The 24733-nt window shown below is 48.7% G+C and overlaps 1 protein-coding gene across 1 annotated transcript in view; it reads right to left on the bottom strand.

Annotated features, from left to right (window-relative positions):
• Positions 1 to 11281: 11281 nt before the first annotated feature.
• LOC147578917 (uncharacterized) overlaps positions 11282 to 24733 on the bottom strand; it is a 125429-nt gene continuing 111977 nt past the window's right edge. Inside the window, exons 3-4 of the mRNA XM_086715099.1 lie at positions 14190 to 14288; positions 11282 to 12721 (exon numbers count right to left, since the gene is read on the bottom strand). The gene's annotated coding sequence lies outside the window, so the exon portion shown is untranslated. The remainder of the gene's footprint in view (positions 12722 to 14189; positions 14289 to 24733) is intronic.

The following is a 24733-nucleotide window of genomic DNA, read 5'->3' as shown; positions in this document are numbered from 1 at the left end:
AGACACAAAAAAAAAGGTGACAGCAATTACCTTCCAGAAAATGGGCTGGTGGCATCACATGATGCTGAGAGAAATGTTTGTTTTCCCCCCTGCCCTGCAGTGTTTGGATGTTTGAACTATTTGTCGTAAGTATAGAATTTTATACAGCAAAATGTTAATGAAAAAAACAGAATAAATGCTTTTTCTTACTTTTCTTGCACTTTATGATTTCCATTCTGTTATCAAAGAAGATGTTTTTCTGCCTCTTCTGGTGCTGGAGGGATCTCCTAAGGGGACAGGAGGTCACCCAATGAGACCCTGCTGAAGATCACAGGCTGGAAAGCCTTCTCCAGGGCAGGGAGGGCAGAGATGGGATGATGAGAAGTGGACGGAGGGATCTGGGACGCCGAGCCCCTTCACAGAAAACAACACACGGCAGGAAGGCCCAGAATCCAGGAAGAGAAGGTACCAGGCCAAGACCCTTAGACGTAGGATGGATTTTAGAGTAATCTCAAGGAGATAAATGCAGAAGACAGTCAGGTGGGAAACGTGCCTCATGGCAACCAGGCCAGGGAGCTTGTTTGCTGCCTCCCGATCTAGCAAAAGGGCAGATCCACATGGAACAGAGGCAACACCTTGAACTAGATCCTCTAATAAAGGTCTGAACAAAACATTACTGAGACCCAAGGACGAGGTACCTAAGGACTGGCTTCTGGTGTCCTGCCATAAACGAAGCCTCTCTAGGATTCGGCTAAAGATGGATTCACCTTTGACAAGATTTTGAGCCCCTACCCTGTGCTCAGAACCTTTATTTAGGGCTATCTGGCCTCACCCAACCAGCGAGTTGAGACTCCTGCAATGAATATGAGCCCACTGAAGCACCTGAAAAGTCCAAGTGGGGCTGGATCTAAAACTCAGTCGTGATCCCATCTCTCCACCCCGCTTCCCTCTGCATCAGCCAGACTCTCAAGTTCACATCTTCCCGAAGTCATGCCAAGAGAGATGCTCTTTCCAGGGGTCATCACAAAGGTCCTGGGATTGAGCGCCGCTGGCCGTGTCTGAGGCACAGACCATCCCTCAGTCTATCTATCCATAAGGCTGAGGTGGGAGCACAGTGTTCTGACTGAGCCTAGGGTGCAGACAGGAGTAAAGTCAGTTCCACCAGAACCACACGGGTTGAGAGTGGACAAAGAGGGGATTCCCCCAGGAAAATTGGGATGCTGGTACCAGATGAAAGAGAAATGGATTCTGGATTGACAAACAATAGGTATTCACTATAAACCCAAAATGATACCTATTTATGCCACATAAGAATGCTTTCAGCTGCAGAAAGTAGAAACCCAAACTAACAGTGGCTTACACAAACATGGACTTAAATTTTTCACATAAGAAACCTGGAGGTAGGACCAGCATGTCTATAATTCTCTTGACCTTTCCCTTGTGGCCACGTAGTGGCTGCCTTAGCTCCAGCCATTACATCTGCTTTCAAGTCAGGAAGAAGCAAACGAAGAAGTGTCAGGGGCATCTGACTCTTCTGTTAGGAAAAACAAAGCTCTCCTACAAATCTCCCAGCAGACTTCCACTCTTAAAGAGTCTGTATCCAACTGGGGTGCCTGGGTGGCTCAGTACATTAAGTGTCTGACTCTTGATTTCTGCTCAGGTTGTGACCTCACAGTTGTAAGATCAAGCCCTGTGTCGGACTCCATGCTGGGTATGGAGCCTGCTTGAGATTTTCTCTCTCCCTCTCCCTCTGCCCTTCCCCCAACTCATGCATGCTCTCTCCTCTCTCTTAAAAATTAAAAAAAAAAAAAGACTTTTTATTCAAGACTTTGTCACAATGCCACACCCAGATGCAAGGGAAGCTGCAAAAGCAAGTATTTAGGTTTCCCCAGCCTCTATGGTAGAGGCTGGCCATGGGGGAGGAGGTGGGAACGGGTATCTGGTCATCAAAAATGACTCCACTGCCACACAGGCATTGTGGTAGTGACTTGCTGGGGTGACAAGTTCAGAAGAAAGCACAGAGCTAGACCTTGAACGTTTTGGATCCAGAACCACAGCTCTCTCTCCTTTGCCACGATTTCTCTGAAACCCAGTCTGGGAGCCAAGAGCAACCAAATTATTTTTCTTTTACACAAAAGAGGAGAATCACTTCATTAGAAGATAAAAAGTCCCTGGGGTGCCTGGGTGGCTCAGTCGGTTGAGTGTCCGACTTTGGCTCAGGTCCCATGATTGCACAGTTCGTGAGTTCAACCCCTGCGTTGGGTTCTGTGCTGACAGCTCAGAGCCTGGAGCCTGCTTCGGATTCTGTGTCTCCCTCTCTCTCTGTCCCTTCCCCACTCATGCTCTGTCTCTCTCTGTCTCTCAAAAATGAATAAAGTTAAAAAACTTAAAAAAAAAAAGAATATTAAAAGCATCAAGAAGATGGAGAGATGAGCGGGAGTCGTCCGCTTCTCCCTCCTTCTCCCCTTCCAGAGGCTCTGTGACCTCTTCCACAATGGTTCCTAGGTGCTCTTTATTCAGACTTCCATGGTATAAAATAAACTTCCGCCTGGGAATTCAGGAAGCCTGAGTTGGGTCCCATCCCTATCACATGTGTCTGCGGGTCAATTTGCTCCCCCTTTCTGCAACTGTGTGTCCACATCTATAAAATGACACTGGTCAAGATGGTCCCTGAGGTCTCTTCCAGTTCTGATATTCTTTGTTCCTCATAAAGCCAGGGTCTGAGCCCAGACCTGTTGCCTGGATTCTCAGGAAACATTGACTGACTTCCTTTATGGTCCCCAGCATCCTGGTCAGAAACTGGCTCAAATAAGCATGCCTTCTCTCTCAGGAAACATTGACTGACTTCCTTTATGGTCCCCAGCGTCCTGGTCAGAAACTGGCTCAAATAAGCATGCCTTCTCTCTGGGAAGGCAGAGATCAAGATTAATCACTGTGGTTTGCCATGTACCTTGGGCTCTGCCAAGAAAGCTTCCAAATGGAAGCTATTCCTAATGTTTCTCTGGGGTCACCGCTAACAAAATGATCCCCTCCAGCCAATTGCTTGGTTCCCCCATCTGGAGTGACATGCTTCTGGAGTAGAAGAACAGAAGGAGCCTGTACCGTCACACAATAGGGCTTTTCCACTCTTTACAACAGAGTCCTACCCATTGGTATCATCTTGGGAAGCTGTGAGTCTGCGGGTGTGCACATGTGGGTGTGTGTGTGCATGCGTGTGTGTAGTGGAGAAAGCTCTCTGACCACAATTTATCTTTACTGCTTCTCCTCCATGCCAGATATGTTCTTGCTTTTAAGAAGTCACTAGTTGACCTGGAGTCTGACAAAGGAATGAGTAATCCCCAGAATCCAACAAGGGCTCATGCAGCCCAGAAACACTTACAGAGTCCTCTCCTGTCTTCTGGGCCCCAGAGAAACAAAGACAACAAGACATGGTTGCTGGCCACATGAGTGGACAGTCTAGCAGGAAAGGACAGACACTTCAGGAGAACTTAGGACCTGGAGGGATAGGAGTCGTAATGGAACCCCGTGGGAGCACTGTACTGAGCTGATTTGATCTGCTTAGGGAAGCTGGAGAAGACTTCCTAGAAGAGGGGGCATTTGGCTTGGGCCTTGAAGGATGAGTAGGACTTTGGAAGGTAAAAAAAAAAAAAAGTAGGGGTAAAAGCACTCTGGCTGAAGGAATGATTATATAAATGGAAAGACGTGGATTGAAAAGCTATGAATCTCAAGCTTCAGGGCCCTTGCTTGCACGGGCCCTTTCCGAGATCTAATTTTGCACTGGGCCCCCCAAATTGCTTAAATTTCAGGCTCCACAAAACCTGTGTCTGCCACCAAATCTACAGGATTTGGCACAGGAACACAGGAATAAGGATGTCTGGGGTTGAGTTTGTCTTCTATCCCAAAATCTCCCTTGGGGTAATCAGATGGGGGCCACCTAGCCAACCCAGGTACCTATTCAGACAATACCTGAATGGGTTCAGTAATCCCAGACAACAAAAGGACTGGCTGCCGATGGCAGAACCCACACACAGCCTGGAAGGAGAACTCAATGGAGCTTTCCCTGCAGACTTCAACGCAGCAAACTGTCTAGGGCAGCCTGCATTCCTGATAGTAATACCAGGCTATCTGTACTAAGCCCCGGTGAGGATCCTCAAAGCAGCATGACCAAGGGATGCATACAGTCTGGTCTCAAGTACACTGCATGTCCCATGCCACGTTCAAACCATGCTGTTGCACGTGGGGTCACCACTCCTTACTTCTAGGCCCCCAAGAGCACGTCTTGGTCGTTGTTGGTTCATTTGCTTGGAGTGAAGTTTGAAGCCCTCCCTCTATATGGAAGAATTTCAGCAGAAGACTCTGCTAGGAGAGCTCCAAAGTTCAGCCCTCTGCTGTCTTTGTTCATGAGCAGCGGGATGTGGACACTTACCCGGGCAGTGCTCTGTGCCCACATGGGTGCTGTCAGCCACATGAGGTCCCTCCCCATCGGCCTTCCCAGAGCCAGTGCTCCAGGGAGACAAGCACCTGGATCCAAGTGCTCATGGAGCCCATGCAGACATTGCTGGCTAATGTCTCACTGGCCAGGAAAGTCAGACCCAGCACCCATGTGGGAGGGGACCACACAATTGGGTGGAGATCCAGAACTGCGGTTCACGGCAGATATAATACATGTAAATATCATATATATAATATAGACATCAAGTTGATAGATAGATTGATAATAGATAGATAATAAATAGAAGGACCTTGGGGCGCCTGGTTGGCTCAGTCAGTTAAGCATCCAACTTGGGCTCAGGTCATGAACTCACAGTCTGTAGGTTCGAGTCCCACGTTGGGCTCTGTGCTGACAGCTCAGAGCCTGGAGCCTGCTTCAGATTCTGTGTCTTCTCTCTCTGCCCCTCCTCCACTCATGCTCTCTCTCTCTCTCAAAAATAAATAAACATTTTAAAAATTAAAATAAATAGAAGGTTTTCCTGGAACCAGAAAAACAACCAGGAAGAGAGGTGGCTTAACAATGGTCCATGAGAAAAAGGTGTAGGTGATTTATTCAAAGGTAAGTTCGGTAGAAGTTAGCAGTGTTCTGCAGCCTCCCAAATGAGTTAATGGAGCCTTAGGCTGCATGAGTAGAAGCATTAAGTGCAGACTGAAGGAGGTGATTCTCTTCTCGATAATCCAACCCAAGTGCAGTGATGCATTCCCTTCCTGGTGCTTCTTCTTAAGAGTAGGGGCGCCTGGGTGGTTCAGTTGGTTAAGCATCCGACTTCGGCTCAGGTCATGATCTCGCGTTCGTTGAGTTCAAGCTCCTCATCGAGCTCTGTGCTGTCAGCTCAGATCCTGGAGCTGCTTTGGATTCTGTGGCTCCCTCTCTCTCTGCACCTCCCCCACTCGTACTCTGTCTCTCTTGCTTTCAAAAATAAATAAATATTTTTTTAAAAGAGAGAGAGAGAGAAGTGTGGACCAGCTGGACTCTGTTTAGCAGCGATGTCCTATGGAGAGAGATGAGACTGACACCACCTGAACCCCCATCAGCCTTGGCCTCACTGTGAGTGGATCAAGCCGCTATTGTGTGAATCCTCATGGGAGGCAGTGGGGAGCCCCCAGCACCATCTGTGTGAATTGTTCTTGCCTTAAAGATTGTGCTGGACTCCAATCACGCTCCAGATTTAACTACCTATTTACAGGAAGTGTAGAGGATAGAAGAACAGATTAAATACCACGAATAAGCAATCAGCCGCATTCAGAATATGGGCTAGTCGCAGGACAAAAGACTGTGTTTCTCCAACAAATCTGTGATGTAGGAAAAAAATGGGGGCAGAACTATTACAGGATAAAAGATGCTTAGGAGATACAACCATAAAAAAAAAAAAAATCTTAGATGCCATCAAGAACTCTGAATATGGACCGAGTAATAGAAGATACTGAAACTTTCTGTAAATTGTCTAAATTGTCAAAACCACGTGGTCCAGCTTTTTAACATCCCTTTTTGTTAGAGATGTATACTAACATCTCGGGATTTGCTTGAAAATGTTTGGGATTTTCTTGAAAATACCCCAGCAAACACACAGAGAAAGAAGGGAGGAGGGAACAGAGGAAACGTGGCCGGAGAAATGTCAACAGCTGTTGACAGTTGTTGATAGGCATGTGGGGCTTCATGAGCTCTCCTCTCTGCTTTAGGATACGCTAGATTTCCATAATAAAAATACTTCAATCCAGAAGCCGTTCATTTATTAAAAACTAAAAGGGAAGAACAGAACAGAGAAGCAAAAAAAAAAAAAGATCTAGAAGGCACAGTTTCTCAAAACCAGATCTCCCAAGAGTGGCGTGAAAGGAGCCAAGGGAGGCTTGGGAGGCAGGTGAGGGATTCTGGGGGATCAAAGCCTGCGCTCAAGTGTTTGAAGGGCTCATCTGGACTAAGAAGGAAGGCTTGCTCTGTGCAGTCCCAGTGGGCCACAGTGGGACCTGTGCGGAAATCACAGGAAGCCAAGTTTAAGGTCAACGCGAAGAACTAACAGGCAAGGTTTTCCAGAGGTCCCTTCCCTCCCCCCTTCTCCAACCTCTTCTTCATGCACAGCCCTTCATGAGCCCCGCGTGTCAGTCACGCTAAATCATGTGAGGCTCCCAGAAGACACCAGGGACATTTCTATCTCACGCCCTTTGCTCTGAGCATTCCTTGGCCAGGCAGTACTCCCCTCAACCCGGCTGTTAGAATTCGGCTCAAGCTCCAGGGCCCGACTCAACGCTGCCCTCCCCACACTCCCTCCACCTCCCCTTGGAAATAATAAAGTCCTCCAAGTTCTTGGAAGCTGCTGGTGCCTGTTACATGCATGGGACTTGGAGGTTCAGGAAGAGCTTATGTCATCTTTATAGACAGATAACAAAGATACATTATCTTTTATAATGGATCTTTCTTTTCACTTCCACAACATTATGTACCCTTATTTATTTTTTTTTTAAGTTTCTTTATTTTGAGAGAGAGAGAGAGAGAAAGCACGCGTGCAGCAGGGGGAGGGGCAGAAAGAGAAGGAGAGAGGGAGAGAATCCCAAGCAGGCCCCGCACTGGCGGCACAGAGCCCCACGAGGGTCTAAAACTCACAAACCTCGAGGACAAAACCTGAGCTGAAACCAAGAGGCTGACTGCTTAAGAGCAGTCCTTAAAGTAAGAGTCAAGACTCAGAGAGTGGTTCCTGCCAGTCCTTAAAGTAAGAGTCAAGACTCAGAGAGTGGTTCCTGCCATTGGCCACCCGCCATGGTCCCCAGGATGTCAATGGAGTGACCGAAAGAGAGAAGGAGCCAATGAGGTCCCAGTGGGGTCACCTCCACCCACCTGGACCGCTCCCTGGCACTGTCAGGAGTGTGGGGGGTTTTGGGAGAAGAAGGCCTCTGTCCTCTTCCCCAGCTGCCAGGGCCCTGACCGCTGTGTGACCCCTGGGGGTGGGGACCTGTGCTCCCAGGAAGGAAGGTTACAGGCCTCTTATTGCCAGGAGGTAATAAAGTCATTTTGTGGTAATTAGAATCCTAACCAATTTAAGTCATTTTATAGCTCCCAAACAATTACCTGGTGATTCTTATCTCTCCAAGAATCCTGAGATGTTATTTGAAGGGGGTCATAAATTAAGAACCTGGTTGGGGGATGGGGAGAGACAAGAGGAGACAAGGAAATGGCTGCCCTCGGTGATAGGAAAGGAGAAAACTGTAGGCACCCCATCAGTGTCCCTGCTCCCTTCATCAGCTGGGGACAAGGCAGGCCTATCCTTATGGATTTAGTAGGAGGAAAACATTCTATCCCTAGAAGCTTCCTCTCCAGAATTGTGAAATCTCAGAGCCAGAAAGCCTACAGAAACATCCAGTCAAGTATCTCCAAAATTAGAAACGCTGTATATCTGTGGTTCATTAGATGCTTGTAGGTGTGGGGTGAAAAGCATTCCAAGGTCCAAGGGTGAATCCACCCAGGAAATCTGTAACCTGGGTCCCTCAGAGAGAATGGGAGAGCCCGTTGCGTCTCAAAGCTTCTGGAAGATCTACAGAAAAGAGACCAAGATTTACAGGAAGGCTGAACTCAGTAAAACCTCGTGCGTCTCAGACTTTGACCAGTGAACGTTTTCACTCTCACAGGAAATCTATTAATAGCACCATAAACCTCTAGAAACAGGAACCTATTTGCCCAAGTTTCCTTCTCGTTCTTGGGTGGAAAGACTGAGTGGGTGTCTGATCCATGACACTAGAGGACCCCAGTTAGGACAGGTAATTGCACACCGCAGTTGGCAGTCTGCCATCAGTGAATACCTTTGGAAGATAAAGGGGGGGGAGGGTACAACGTCCATTTTTATGCCTTACCTGAAAGGCCACATGAAGGGGGGAAAGGAAGGCAAAGGGAACCTTTTGACAAACCAAAAACGGGGCCACCAACTAAAGCTCATCTCCAAAGGTGATAGGAAGAGATTTGTTCTGTGGGTTCCAAAGGGGCAGAACTAATCCAGTTAAAGAAGGAACTTTCTAACAGTCAAAGTCACAGAAAGCAGAGCAGATGGCCTCAAGAAGGAATGAGCTCCCTGACAGCACATGTGTCTGAGCCAAAACTCATCAGAGCGTAGTATTCATTCAATTAGTAAATATTTGCAAACTTATATCGTTCAAAGTACTATCTGAAGGTAGAAAAACAATAGCGAGCAAGTTAAACTTCCTTCTGTACTGAAGTTTATATTCTGAGGAGGAGGAAAGACAGATAAGAACTGAATAAGCAAAAATAAACATACTAATTTCAGAGAACTACAAAGATTTTAAGTGCGTGATACGATAGTAACAGGACAGGGGCAAATGGAGTTAGGATGACCGTGTGAGGCCTCTATGGGATCAAGACACTTGAACTGAGGCCTAAGCAATGGGACAAAGGCAGCTCTGAGAAGATCAGGGGCACTGCCCTGTGCATACAGCTCAGCAAGTTCAAAGGCTCTGCAGTGAGAATAGTCTGGACATGTTCTTAGGACACAAGGAAGGCCAGAGTGGTGGCCCATGGTGGGTGGTGCAGGAGAACACTGTGGACGAGAGCAGAAAGGGACTGCATATTCTAGCATCCAGTGACCTACAAGCCCGTGCACCCTTGTGGTTCTGGGAATCCATGACAACCCCCCTGACTGAGTAGAAAGAGATCACAGGACCTCTCTCCCTTGACAAATGTCAACAATCTCAGGCTCGGCCTTAGTTCCCTTATTGGATAATTGAAAGCCAGACCTACTTTGCAAAGATGCTACTTGGATCAGTGACTACATATTTATCTATTAAACACAGATACAGTACTATGTGCCATCATAAACACTTTATAAACATTACTCATCGATCCCTCCTAACAGCCTTTAGGAGGTAGACCCTGTTAGTATTCTCACTTTGTCGATGGGAAACTGAGGCACAGAGAGACCACCAGCACCTCTGATGCATAGTAGATGTTAAGTACACCTTAGCTACCATATGCATAGATTAAAAGTTTCAGGGGATGCAAATAAAACATCCTCTATGATCTCTGTGTTCCCTTGCCCCATTTTCAAAGCTCTCAAAAGGAAGCATCTACACATCTTTGCAAATTCTCAGTAGGAAATTACCCAAGTGAATCACACGGGACTGATATATACAACCCACCTCTAAAGCATGAGGGTAATCAGGAGTCTGGCAATCATCCCTATTAAAATTCCAATGGCATATTTCACAGAAATAGAAAATGATCCCAAAATTTCTACAGAACCACACACACACACACAAAAAACCAACTAGCTAAAGCAATCCTGACAAAGAAGAACAAAGCTGGAAACATCATGTGACCTGATTTTTAACTGTATCACAAAGCTATAGTAATCAAAATAGTGTGGACTGGTGTAAAAACAGACACATAGACCAGTGGAACAGAAATAAAAACCCTCACATATGTGCTCAACTCTTACAAGGCTGCCAAGAATACACAATGGAGAAAGGATAGTCTCTTCAATAAATAGTGTTGGGAAAATTTGATATCTACATGCAAAAGAATTTTCATCCAGCCCTTATCTTACACCACTCACAAACATGAACTCAAAATGGATTAAAGGTTTAAATGTAAGACCTGAAACCATAAAACTCCTGGAAGAAAACAAAGGGAAAACCTCCATGACATTGGTCCTGGCAATAATTACTTGTATATAACACCAAAAGCACAGACAACAAGAGCAAAACTAAACAAATGATTACATCAAACGACAAAGGTTCCACACGGCAAAATGAAAAGTCAACCCATCAACAAAATTAAAACAATGGGAGAAAATATTTGCAAACCGTGTGTCTGATGAAAATATAAGGAACTCTTACAACTCAATAGCAAAAAAACCCAAAAAACCAAAAAACGAAACCAAAAACAAAAGCCAATTTATTAAAAATTTAAAAATTAACAAATGGGCCAGTTAAAAAATGGGCAAGGGACAATAGACACTTTTCCAAAGAAGACAGACCAGAGTAGACGGCCCAGCACATGAAAAGGTGCTTAACATTGTCAGGGAGATGCAAAGCAAAACCACGATGAGACACCACCTCTCATCTGCTAGCACGGCTGTCATCAAAATGACAACAGGTAGCAAATATTGGCGAGAGTGTGGAGGAAAGGGAATCCTTGCACACTGTCGGTGGAAATGCAAATCGATGCAACCAGTGTGGAAAACAGTACGAAGGTTCCTCAAAAAATTACAAATAGAGAACAGCATGGATGGACCTGGAGAGCAGAATGCTAAGTGAATGTCAGTCACAGAAAGACAAATACCATATGTGGAATCTAAAAATCAAAACAAACAAACCAACAAAAAACAGAAACAGACGCAGAAATAGAGAACAAACGGGTGGTCACCAGAGGGGAAGGATGGGGGATGGACAAAATAGGTGAAGGGGATTAAGAAGCAACAAACTTTCAGTTATAAAATAGACAAGTCACAGAGACAAAAAGTAAAGCATCGGGAATACAGTCAATAAGGTGGTAACAGGGGAGCCTGGGTGGTTTAGTTGGTTGAGCGGCTCAGGTCATGATCTCACAGTTCGTGAGGCTTAACCAACTGAGCCACCCAGGCGCCCCTAAACAAGTAAACTTTAAAAGAAAAAAAGATGAATAAGTACTGTGGATCTTATGTACAGCGTGGTGACTATAGTTGATGACACTTTTAGTCTCGAAATTTGCAAAGAGAGTAAATTCTAAGTGTTCTCACCACACACACCCCCCAAAAGTAACTGTGTGCGGTGATAGATGTATTAATTAGTTTGACTCTGGTAATCGCTACACGATGTATATCACACCACCATGTTGCACACACCCAACACATACAATTTTTATTTGTCGATTATACCTGAATAAAACCAAGGGAAAACATCTTGCAGTCAAGGGAGAAGGTATCACTGTGTAGAGTTACACAGGCTGTTCACAAGCTAGAGGACTCCAAGGGGACTTGTATTTGTTTAGCCCTCAGGTCATTCATTCTCATCACACCCTTAGAGGGTCAGATTAAAATCCACAACTGTATAAACTGGGGGAAATGAGGCTCAAGTAAAAGTCGATGGTCACCCACAGGAAGTAGAAGAACTTGACACTCCAAAGGGCTTTCCTGTGACCCCACACCACACTGACGCTGCAGGGGCTTGAGGGGATGGACGTCTAACCTTCAAGAGATTTCCTTATGAGGGGTTCTTGGACCTGGGATAGACTACTTTCTGGTCATGAAAACCAAGCAGTATAAACTGTGGCCCGACAGAAAGACAAGTCCGGGTTCCCTCCTATGTTGAAAAAAAGTTATCTTTACTACAGAATGTATGTTTCACACATTTTACCATGTTAAAAAGTTTATTTATTTTGAGAGAGAGAGAGAGAAAGCATAAACAGGGAAGGGGCAGAGAGAGAGAGAGGGAGGGAGGCAGGGAGACAGAGAGAGAAAGAGAGAGAGAGAATCCCAAGCAGGTTCCATTGCTCTCAGCGCAAAGCCCGGTGCAGGGCTCAAACTCACGAACCATGAAATCACTACCTGAGCTGAAATCAAGAGTCAAACACTCAAACAAAAGAGCCACCCAGGCCCCCCTATCATGTTACAAAGTGCCTAAAGGATTCCGAAAAGATCTTGTAAAGCAAACAAGGATATTATTTAATACATTTCCATTTAACTTTAACTGCAATTTATTCAGAACTCTAACCTTTTGTGAACTTCTGACTCAGACTATTTCCTTATTGTACACCCACGACACCCTGTGGGCATGGGCGTCTATATTTTCAGTTAAACTCTACCCCCAATGTAGCATTTCCCTCCATTAGGCCTGCAGACAACAAATCACACAGCGCTGTATTCACACTACGCATGACGTTGTCCCCACAGTTGTCCCCACAGACGGTTTCCCTCTCTCTCCCTACGGTTGTTGCAAATATTTCAAAATATTTAGCGTGCTGGTAAGAAGCGCACGTAGGTACTATAGCATCACACACATTTTACTATTTTGATAGCTGAACTTCAATATAATCAGTTTCCTTTCGAATCCCCTGTATTTCAGTTCATCCATTCTGAAAGCATTGTTCGGCGAAGGGACCCACAGCGTCACCAGACCAGTGGCTCCAGAAAGGCAAGGACCTCCCCTACGGGCCGCCTTGTCTTCCGGCAGGAGCGTCCATCGCTGGAGACCACGGAAGCCTTTCTTCACTCTGCAGCTCACTCAGAGCTCCAGCGTCTCCCCAACATCCGTCCCGCCTCGCCTCTCATTCATGCTGCAGGAAATCGCAGCCTCAGTGTGCTTGCCTGCTGCCCACAGCATTAACGTCTGCCACCCAGAGCTTTCCCCAATCACACCTGCTCTGCCCCGGGCGCAGGGAAAGCCCCCCACCTCTCTGGCCTTCAGAGGGAAGCTGTCTGTAGCTAGAGTGCTGATAAACTGAAAAGTTACACCCAGAGCCAGGATCAGGCTGTGTCTGCAGAGTCCCTCAGAAGCAATGAACACAGCTCGCAAACTCCCTCTGATGCCAACTGCATTCTGCTAACGGGCTCAGGTTCCCTTCCAAGGAAGCCGAAAATGCCGCCCCAAATATTTTCCAACGAGTCTAAAGCCGGGACTGAAGGACGTTCCATCACCTTTAGTGAAACCTCCCCTCCTTGAATGACCTGACCCGGATCTTCAAGCACACCGCCCTCCGGGGGAAACGTGGGGTGATGCTTTGCCACCTGGGTGCTCAATGAGGGCTGGAGGGTCCCACATTTCGGGTTGCATGTGGGGGCACCACGGAGCCATTCTGCTCTCCAGGTGGCCGGCCATCTGCTGTTCATTCACCAGGGTGTTTGCAAAGCCTTCTGCAAAGGTGAAGCCCAGGGCTGGGGACAGAAGATCCCGGGCTAGCCATGGGAAGATTCTGGATTCAAGCCCAAATTTCCCTTGCCTGCTGGATGCATCTGGACAGCGGCTCCCCACATCCCTGGGCCTCACAGTTCCCATGTGTAGAACAAGAAAGGAAGATGGGGTATTTCCTCTCTTTGAGGCTTAGGGTACGGACATCAAAACCAGAGTCCCTTCAAGGGGGGGGGGGGGGATGGTAGTGCTGTCCACAGCCAGAGCCCCTGCCATGAGAAGGACCCCCTTCCTGGAGGCAGGAGGTCCAGGGGTGTTCAGCCAACAGTCCAGGAAGTGCAGGGGACCCAGGGCTATGCTCGGGGACAGGGCTGCCCATCGCTGGGTCTTAACCTTCCTTACATACATACTTCTTTCCGGGTCCCACGGGGTCACGGCCGTGCTGACCGGGTGAGGAAGGCTGGCCCTGGGGCCCTCTGGGAGTGGCGCGTGGGCCACAGTGCATGCCATCCCTGCCTCCCCCGGGGGGATCCCGAGTGGGCGTGCAGAAAACAGGGTGGGGACTCTTTGCCCCGAAAAGTCTCTCGGGCCAACCCTTGGTTCGCAGCAGGGGGTTAAGGGGGCAGAGAGGCGAAGGTCCTCGCTCAGGGGCACACAGTAGTGTCAAGAGAGCTAGGATGTGGTCTCTCTCCCCATTTTTACTTATTTCATTGTTGGTTTTTTTCATGACAAAAGGACGACACGTTTGCTGCATGACGCAGGCAACACAGAGGTGATGTATGAAGACAATCATCTCCTCTCGCTCTCGCCCCTCAACCCGCACCCTACGCGTGGTGAGCCTGTGCTCCTCCACGGGACCCCCAGGGGCGAGGGCAAAGCCACCTGCACCTGCTCACCTGGTCCCAAAAGGCACAGGAGGGGAGCTGGCACTCCGGAGCTGATGGGGGCCGCCTCCTGGCTGTATTCAGAAGGCGTCTCTCCTTGGCCCCACTGACCTGGAAGAGAAAGGGGCTGTCAACCTTTCTTCCCCAAGGTGGATGCCAGTGCAGATTTCTGGAAAGGGGTCTTAAAAAACAAGACCCTTAAGGGGCGCCTGGGTGGCTCAGTCGGTTAAGAGTCCGACTTCAGCTCAGGTCGTGATCTCACGGTTTGTGAGTTCGAGCCCCACATCGGGCTCTGTGCTGACAGCTCAGAGCCTGGAGCCTGCTTTGGATTCTGTGTCCCCCTCTCTCTCTGCCTCTCCCCTGCTTGTTCTCTCTCTCTTTCTCCCTCTCTCAAAAATAAATAAACATTTTTTTAAAAGCCCTTAGCACTTGTTGGGAGGAGCACTGGGTGTTGTATGGAAGCCAATTTGACAATAAATTATATTAAAGTTAATTAATTAATTAAAATAAAATAAGATGTTGATGATTGAAAGGATGAAGAGACACCCCCAGAGTCTATAGCTCATCTATCTCACACCGTGAAACACTGCCAACAAGATTATTTTGCGTGCATAATACGACCACTTCTCCCTCTTGTTGGATATTATCTCCTCTTTGAGATGCTTTGTAATAAATGCCAGTATATACTCTCTTCCAATGCTCGCATCACTTGAGGATGAGTTTTGTTTCTGATACAGCAAAATGGATTGAGCCTAGCCTAGTAACAATATATGTATGATACAAGTCAATTATTTGGGTTTGTACCATTTTTGGTACTGGCTTAAAGATAATGACTTTTTGCTATATAATTTTATTGTAATGACTTTCAATCTCTGCTAATCACATTACTAAACTAAAATTGTGAGTAAATAAAAACTTTTATAAATTCCAAAAATAAAATAAAATAAAATAAAATAAAATAAAATAAAATAAAATAAAATAAAGGCCTTTGTATGCCCCAGGAAAGGCCATCCTTCCTGGCCACCTGCCTTCACCCAGCTTCCAACGTCATCACCTCCAGCCTTGTGGTTGGTCTCCCAGCTTCCAGAACCATCCACTCAGTACCTTTCTACAGCACTACTGGAGTGAGCCTCCAAATCCACGACTGCTGAAAACCTTCCGGTGCCTCTGCGACCCCAGTGTTTGCCAAGATATCCAGGCAGAAGGTCCAGAACCCACCCCCCCCCACCAACCCTTTGTGATCTGCCCCCAGAAGACCTCACCAGCCTCACCTCAAGAAACTTCCCACTCACTATTTCCTTCCATCCCCTTGCAATTACTTGTAGTTCTTGGAAGAGATTATGCATTTTTTTTTTAATTTTTTTTTCAACGTTTTTATTTATTTTTGGGACAGAGAGAGACAGAGCATGAACGGGGGAGGGGCAGAGAGAGAGGGAGACACAGAATCGGAAACAGGCTCCAGGCTCTGAGCCATCAGCCCAGAGCCCGACGCGGGGCTCGAACTCACGGACCGCGAGATCGTGACCTGAGCTGAAGTCGGACGCTCAACCGACTGCGCCACCCAGGCGCCCCGATTATGCATTTTTTTAACCGAACTTTCTGTTTGGGGAGACTTGGATGTTCACGTGTAGCTGTAAGGAATCACAGAGAGCCAGCTCAGGTTCCCTTTACCTGGCTTTTCCGATGGAATCTGGAAAAGTTACAAAATCACCACCAGGATACTGACGTGGACACAGCCAAGATACAGAACATTCCCAAAAGGGAATCTCTCAGGTGGCCCTTTCATAGCCACACCCGTCCCTCCCACCCTCTCTCCATCCCTAACCCCTGGCAAGCACTCATCTGCTCTCCCTTCTATAATTCTGTCCTCTCAGTAATTTATGTGAGTGGGATCCCACAGCCTTTGCCTGTTGGGGTTGGCCGTGTTCACTCACAGCGGTTCTCCTGAGATCCATCTAAAGCTGGGGCGTGTGCCGGGGGTCTGCTCCTTTTGTCGCTTGCTGGGTTCTGTTCCCTGGCACCATGGTTCGCTTGCTGACTCGCCCACTGCAAAACAACATTTGGGTCGTTTCCATGTTGTGGCTATCGTGAATAATGATGCTGTAAATACCGGAGCACAGATCTGGCATGAACCCAAGTCTTTATTTCTCTGCAGGCCTGGGGAATGCTCGGCAATGCAATGGCTGGGTTGCATGGTCAGCTTTGCAGGAAACTACCAAGCTGTTTTCCAGAACAGCTGGGCCATCTTATGTTTCTACCTGCAGCATACGAGCAATCCAGCTTCTCCACAACCTCACCAAACTTTAGTGTTGTCACTATTTTTCATTTTAGCCCTTCTGATAGGTAGTGTGAAATCTCCTGTGGTCTTTGTTTGCATTTCCCAGATGGCTAACGACATGGAATATCTTTCCCTGTGCTTGCCATCGTCCGTGTATCTTCTCTGGGGAAACCTCTTCACCTATTCCAGTTGTGTTCTTTCTTTTTTTAATTTTATGTATTTAAATGCAAGTTAGTTAACATACAGTGTAGTATTGGTTTCAGGTTAGAACCCAGTGATTCATCACTTAATATGACACCCAGGGCTCATCCCAACAGGTGCCCTCCTTAATGCCCATCACCCGTTTAGCCCATCCCCCACCCACCTCCTCCACCAACCCTCAGTTTGTTCTCTGTATTTAAGAGTCTCTTATGGTTTGCCTCCCTCTCTGTTAGTAACTTATTTTTCCTTCCCTTCTCCTATGTTCGTCTTGTTTCTTAAATTGCACATATGAGTGAAATCATGTGGTATCTTTCTCCGACTGACTTATTTCATTCAGCATAGTACACTCTAGTTCCATCCATGTTGTTGCTAATGGTAAGATTTCATTCTTTTCCATCGCTGAGTAATATTCCCTTGTATATACATACACACCACATCTTCTTTGTCCATTCATCGATCGATGGGCATTTGGGCTCTTTCCGTAATTGGGCTATTGTTGATAGCACTTTTATGAACATTGGGGTGCGCGTGGCCCTTAGAATCAGCATTTTTGTATCCTCTGGATAAATCCCTAGTAGTGCAATTTCTGGGTCATAGGGTAGCTCTATTTTTTAATTTTTTGACAAAACTCCATACGATTTGCCAGAGTGGCTGCCCCAGTCTGCATTCCCACCAACACTGCAAAAGCGTTCCCTTTATTCCGCATCCTCACCAATATCTATTGTTTTCTGACTTGTTAACGTTAGCCATTCTGACAGCTGTGAAGTGCTATCTCATTGTGGTTTTGATTTGTATTTCTCTGATGATGAGTTCAGTCATGTTCTAATTGAATTGCTTGAGTTTTTTTTTTTTTTTACTATTGGGTTTTGAGAATTCTTTATATAACTGGCATGAAATAGGAACAATTTTATTATCAAAACTAATGATTCTTAGCACTTGGTAAGCACTTAGTAAGACACTGGGCAGATTGCTTTACCTTCATGTTCTCATTCAATTCTTAAAATAACTCAATGAGCTCTAAGTGAAATAAATCAGAGGACAAATAGTAGAAGATATCATTTAACATGTGGATTGTAAAAAAGCCAAACTTGAAGAAACAGAGTAGAATAGTGGTTAGGGCTGGGGGGTGGGGGAAATGGGGAGATGGTCAAATGGTACAAACTTTCAGCTGGAAGAGAAATAACTTCTGGGGATCTAACGTACAGCGGGGTGGCTATGGTTAACAGTATTGTATTATATGGGACACCTGGGTGGCTCAGTCGGTTAAGCGTCTGGACTTCGGCTCAGGTCGTGATCTCACAGTTTGTGGGTTCAAGCCCCACATCAGGCTTTGTGCTGTCAGAGCAGAGCCTGCTTCTGATCCTCTGTCTCCCTCTCCCTGCCCTTCTCCGTCTCGCTCGTGCTTTCTCTCTCTCAAAAATAAATAAACGTTAAAAATTAAAAAAAAAAAACAGTACTGTATTATATACTTGGAAGTTGCTAGAAGAGTAGTTCTTCAATGTTCCCATCAATAAAAAAAAATGATTATGCAGGGGATGGAGGTATTAACTAGCTTTAGTGTAGAATCATTTGGCAATAGAGACATGTATCAAATCATCACGTTGAACACCACGTTGTATGTCAGTTTTTATCTCAATAAAGCTGGGGGCAGGGGACCTTTGGGGCGCCTGGGTGGCTCCGTCGGTTAAGCATCCGGGTTGTGATCTCGCAGTTTGTGAGTTTGAGCTCCATATCGGGCTCCACACTGACAGTGCAGAGCCTGCTTGGGATTCTCTCTCTCCCATTCTCTCTCTCTGCCCCTCCCTTACTCACTCCTTCTCTCTCTCTCTCTCTCTCTCTCTCTCTCAATCAATCAATTTAAAAAAAAAGAAAGTAGGGGACAGGCCTCATCCCATTGGTCCTGTGGGTTCGAACCCATCGAGGGTGATGATTTCAGTGCCCAGACCCTGGAAATACTGAGCTCCTGTCTGGCTTTACTGCCCCTTCCTCGTGCTGAGCTCAGGTGTTCCCCGTCCTGGGCCACACACGAGGTTAGAGGTGTGACACATGGCCCTCGGGACATGTAGCATCTGGTTGAGGAAACAGTTAAATCCCAAGGTGAGGGTCTCAAAGTAATCCTGTCAGAGGAGTTCAGCAAAAGCCATGAGGTGAACGAATGTTTTGAGGGGCCTAGAAAGGTTTCATGAAGGTGGAACAGACTCCGGGCTGCCGAGAGAGACAGAGACAGACACAGAGAAAAGTGGAGGATCGGCTTTCCAGTGGGGGGAACAGCATGAACACAACCCCGGAAGCAGGAGGAGAAGGCTTGTCCTAAGGCAGCACCTGACCCTGCTTGGAACAGATTGTCGAGAAGCACTTGGCTGTGAAATCCCAGGGCCCCTGACTCTCTGGGCTTGAGTCCTTCCCTGAAAATTTTACAACGATGCACTCAAGGCCGGGACAAAGTCATTTTCTTATCCAGCAAGTGATCTCTGAAGTCTCATTGACGGCTCTAAAGCAAAGTTCAGTTTCGACTTTCAGATGACCCTCAGGGATGAGAGGTTTCTTGGTTGCAGGGGCCAAGGGCAGGCGGCCCCAAAATGTGCTACTTTGGCATATTGATCAGTTTATTTTTTTAATGTATATTTATTTATTTTGAAAGAAAGAGAGAGAGCAAAGGAGATGGGCAGAGAGAGAGAGAGAGAGAGAGAGAGAATCCTAAGCAGGTTCCTCACTGCCAGCACAGAGCCCAGTGTGGGGCTTGATCCCACAACCCGCAAAATCATGCCCTGAGCTGAGATCAAGAGTCGGACGCTTAACCAACACTGAACCACCCAGGTGCCCTTATATAGATCATTTTAAATAAAGTTACTTAACAGACAGCCTGAACAGGAAGGACCCTCCCATCCCCCTGGAAGCAGAAAATGAATCCCCCACGTGAAAGTTACCCTCCCCGTATCTGGGGGTAAAGAGACATCTCCATCCCCAGGGATGGGAAATTTAGAGCCGAGAAGGCTCTATAAACAACCCTTGTTACTTCACTAACATACTTCCCCCCACCCAAATTCTGTTGAGAATTCCTTACTGATTGAGGCTCCCAAAGTTACCTTTTCTTTGACCTGTGAATTCCTCACAGATTAATTGTCTCTTTGTCTAAAAAGGTATACAAACTGCCTGCCCCGGTCATTTACTTGGGTCTCCGTTTCATTACTGGGCCTCCCTGTGCTTGTAAAAAAAAAAAAACCCCTGCTTTTTTCCTGTCCATTTATGTCAATTTATTTCTCCAAACCACTGGAAGACCTTGAGGGGAGAGAAGAATCCTTCCTGGCCTTCCCCATGCATTCGACACCTACTGTGTACCCAGAGCCTCGCAGGTGCTAGGGGATCAGCAGCAGACAAGACGGAGGCCACTGTGTTCTCCAAGCTCACGTTCCAGGAGGGTCCCCTAAAGTCTTTCACTATCACCGTAGCACGTGCACGAAGATGAATGCATGCTGGGGCAATGATCCGCCCCGGGGCTCAGGGCACTCGGATGGGGCAGGGCAGAAGTCCTTGTTCTGGCAAGACCAGGGCAGAAATCCTAGAGGGAGCCGACCTCCACCCCACACTGCTGAATGCCATTCTCCCGCGGGCCCATCTCAGGACCCTGTGCAAAGAGCCGGCCCCTGCTTATGGCCCCAGGGGAGAGGAAGGTCAAGAAGCCAGGACAGAGGACAAGAACAAGAACAAGAACACAGATAGCTACCCACTGGGGGCTGGCCGGGCCCAGACCCCTGGGGGAATCATGGTATTTAATTCACATGCTGCTGGCATCCGGAAGAAACCCCAGCACGCGTGAGTCGCATGCATGGGTAATCCTCGTTGTCCTTGTTACAGGTGAAGGAAGGAATGCCAAGAGGGTCTTAGAACAGGCTCTAGACCACACAGCCAGTGACAAGGTCAGGATTCAAACCCAGGGCCGTCTGGCTGCACATTTGCCCTCTCCCATCCCAGGCTGCCACCCCCTGATCAGATCGGTTGGGGAGAGCAAAGGAACCGGTCCTCAACACCGCTGCATCCCGGCCCCCTTTGCTGATCTGAGCCGGGCTCTCTGCAAAAGCTGTCTGGGCGCTCTGCACCGGGGCCCCGGAACAAGCAGCCTCCTGGGTTTGGTGGGAGTGAGAGGAAGGACAGAAGCCCCAGGCTCAGGCAGCCAGTGCTGAGACACCCCCAACACAACTTCTCCTAAGACAGGAAAATGCTCTCAAATGACTCACGGGAGGACGTGTCTTTAAAGAGTTCTGTGAGCTCCAGAGCTTGGGGTGCGGGGTTAGAGTGCACGCTGGGGTCCAGGGCACTCCCCAGATGTGCTGGCCAGCTCTGACCTGCATCTCCAGCACAGAGGGACCTTGAGGGCTCTGAGCCCCACGGAGAAGCCAGCAGGCAGCAGGCGGGGCTCTGAGTTCCAAACCTGCCAGCGGCCGTGGGAACGTCAGCCACCAGAATAAGCCATGGGGATTCCCTTACATTCATTCAGCATTTATGGACACAAATACTTGTCCAGAGGGTTGCGGTGAGGCTCAAGGGAACAAATGGGGGATCGGAACATGCCTCCCCATTGGCAGAGCATCTCACGGCTGGCGGGTACAGCTGCCAGGACATTTCCACACCACCCTCATTTCCCCCTCTCTGCTGTGACCCCCGGGGGGGAACAGCCCTGAGCTAACCACCTGTACGCTGACCCTAAGAAGCCACCAGGGGCATGTGGCGGTGGGCAAATCACTCACCCTCAGCTCCCTCACCTGTGAAATGAAGGGGGGCAGTGGATTCCGGCACAGACACCCCAGCTGCCAGGGCAGGGGTTGCAAACATTCTCTGTAAAGGGGCAGCAGATATTCTAGGCTTTACAGGACTTAGAGTCGCTGTAGGGGGCACTTAACTCTGCTGTTGTAGCTCAAAAGTAGCCAATGTGAAAAAAAAAGAAAATTAAAAAAAAAATGAGGTGCCTGGGTGGCTCAGTCAGTTGAGCGTCCGACTTTAGCTCAGGTCATGATCTCACGATTTGTGAGTTCGAGCCCCGCGTCGGGTGGCTCTGTTGGTTAAGCATCTGACGTCAGCTAGGTCACGATCTCGCAGTGTGTGGGTTTGAGGCCCACATTGGGCTCTGTGCTGACATCTCGGAGCCTGGAGCCTGCTTCGGATTCCGTGTCTCCCTCTCTCTCTGCCCCTCCCCCACTCACGCTCGGTCTCTCTTTCTCTGAAAAATAAATAAACATTAACAAAAATTTTTTTTTGCTAGGGTAACCCCAATTAGGACACACAACAAGCACCTTCCTTCTTCAGGCCGAACTCCTAGCTAGGTGGGGTTGGGCAGGTGACTCCATCTTTCCAGGCCTCATTCTCCCACCTGGGTACTTTTCCAAGGCCTCCTCTAGACAGGTGCAGAGGCCGGTGGGGTGTCCAGATGAGCAGCCCCAGAACACTGGTGCCAAAATCTGCCCCGACGAAGGTAAAGACGGGGACTCAGAGAGATTAAGCAACTTGCCTGAAGCCACAGAGCTAGAAGTTTCCAGACCGGAACCAGAACCCAGTTGTTTGGCACCAGAGGCCAGAGCTCCTGTCTCCACCCCACACATCTCTCCTGGGATAATTCAAAGGCCCCTTCGAATCCACTTCTCTGAGTCCTGGGAGCGGGGAGGGCCCTGCAAGAGAGAGGAGAAGGATGGCAAAGGGGAGACCAGGGAGTTTCTTTCATGACACAGCTACGTGCCAGGCTTGATCTGAGTTATAGGAGGTGTTGTCTTCACCGTGAATAGATGAGGAATTAGGTCCAGAGAGGTACAGAGCCTTGCCCAAGGTCACACAGCCAGTAAGTGGGAGCCGGGACATGAACCCAGGCCTGTGGGACCCCACATGGCAGTGCTGGGTTGACTTCTTTGGCCACACTCTTCTCCGTTTTTGTGCTCCGAGAGGGGAAGGAGCCAGAGAAGACACACTCAGCAGATAGCATACAGGTGAGAGCCCAGACAGGTGGCACCCCGCCCCCAGCCGTGTTTTGAGGGCATCACCCAGGCGCACAGGTGTTCATGAGTCCAAGCCGAGAACCATCTACAGTGCGCCCCCTCGTTCACAGGGAGAGGAGCCTCTGCAGCGGGGACGCAGCTGGTTCAGGCCCAGGGAGGGTTATCAGCTGCCAGGAAATGCCTGGAGGTCTCGGACTTCTGACCTTGTTCACCTCCACCTGAACCCGACGAAAGAGCCTCTTTGCTGTTACTACTTTACAGGCTTGATCCCACTTTACGACTGCAGGATGAAAACACGTGCCCGGGGTAGAGCTTTGGTGGAGAAAGCACCCGCCGGCTTTTTAAAGTGGCAGTGCTATCACCAGCCAGGGGGCATCCCAGGATCGCTTGGGTGGAAGCCCTCTGGGGTCCCGGGGAGGACAAGCCACCGGACCAGGCAGCCACCCAGCGAGGCACTGCAGAGCCCTGACGGCTAAGCAGCGGTCCCAAATCCTGACCGAGGATCGCAGCATCCGTTGGCGCATCCCTGCCGTGTGTTCACCGTGACCCCGAACGGCGCTGAGAAATAAACCAGGTTGCGGGACGATCTTTGTTCTACAGAGGCCCAGAGGGGTGGCTTGTCCAAGACCATGCACACAGCCCAGCCAGGACCAGAACTCAGGTCCAGAGCTCTGACCCCACACATCCTTCTAACAAAGTCACGTCTATGGGACAGCACGTTTCAGCAGAATTGGTTCGGCTTTGTGGCTCCCTCAGCCGTCCTGGGGCAGCGATCACCCACCAATCTGCAGACAGACTCTCGTATCACACAGATGCCCATGAAGCACCCCCAGACCCTCTGAAAATGAAGGGATGCATGGGCCTCACCACCCCCTGCCTTCTGTGGGTCAGCACCGCACTACCGGCCCCTCGCCCTCACCCCGGTGCACTGGGAAGTGTGGAAGGGGAGGCCAGGCCCACCCAGCCCTGCCCATTCTTCCTCCCAGGCTCTGGGGAGCCACACGCTCATGGGGGGCATGAGCCCTCTCTCTACTCCCAGGGGAGCCCCGTCTGTGGAAGGACCTAGGGAAGGACAGAGCACGCGGGGTGGGCTGTCAGACTCTGGCCTCTGGAATTAGGCCACATTCCCCAAGCTCAGCTCAATCGGTAATAAAGACACTATTCCGGCCCATCTGCCTTCCTCCTGCATCTTACCCCAAGGCACAGGCAAAGTCTGGGAGGTGGCAAATGCTAGTATGTTTGGGGGACAGTGGGGCTCCTCCCCTTACCATGACGACTGTCCTTCCCTGTGCCTGTTTTTGCTGTCATTTCCACAACTCCTTGGTTACAGTCTTTGGAGGCCCTGACTTGTGCCCGAGCAGAAGAGAGTAGCCCAGGCAATGGAGGACAAGGTCCTAGGAGTGGGAACCGATGAGCACCCGGAGATGGCCCACATTCAAGGCTGCAGCCATCTAGGCGCCGCAGCAAGGAACCAGCCCTGGGCCGGGTTCGGGAGCTCGGGCTCCAGCCTCCACTCCCAGCCTGATTTGCTGGCCCTCTTGGCCTAACGCTTCGGCTTTCTGGGCCTCGGGTTCCTCACTCATCTGTGAAGAGAATGAAGACAGGGCACCAAACCCGAGGATTTCGCGAGATCATTCCACGCTGAGATCTAGATTCCGTGCCTTTTTCTTCAGTCCGCGGTTCTCAGCCCAGACTGCCCCTTAGAACCTCCTGGGAAGGCTCTTAAAGAGCTTGATGCCCAGGTCACACGACTGCTGTGCTGTGATGATGCCCCGCTTCAAACTAGGAAACTTGACTTTGAAGCCAGAGCAGCAGGACAGAAGCGGGAAGGCCATGGCGAGGTATCGCCAGGAGGCGTCGGAGCGTGAGGAGCAAAGATAAGGTGTCAGCAGGATGAGTCCAGCTGGGTTTTGGACTCAGACAGACCTGAGTCCCAAGTCCTGCTCTCCTCGCTCACCAGGAAAACTATTCCCTTGCTTCTCTTGAACACTTCATCTGTGAAATGGCCACAGTCACACCTCCTGCACAGGACTGTTGCAGAGATTACATTAAAAAGGCCCTGCGTTGGCACAAAAACAGACACATAGACCAATGGA

Source organism: Puma concolor, chromosome B4, assembly GCF_028749965.1.
Source record: "Puma concolor isolate L17-30 chromosome B4, mPumCon1.1.hap2, whole genome shotgun sequence".
Classification (NCBI taxonomy): Eukaryota; Metazoa; Chordata; class Mammalia; order Carnivora; family Felidae; genus Puma; species Puma concolor.
The sequence above is the reverse complement of the archived record's forward strand: the minus strand, read 5'-3'. Positions and strand labels throughout refer to the sequence as shown.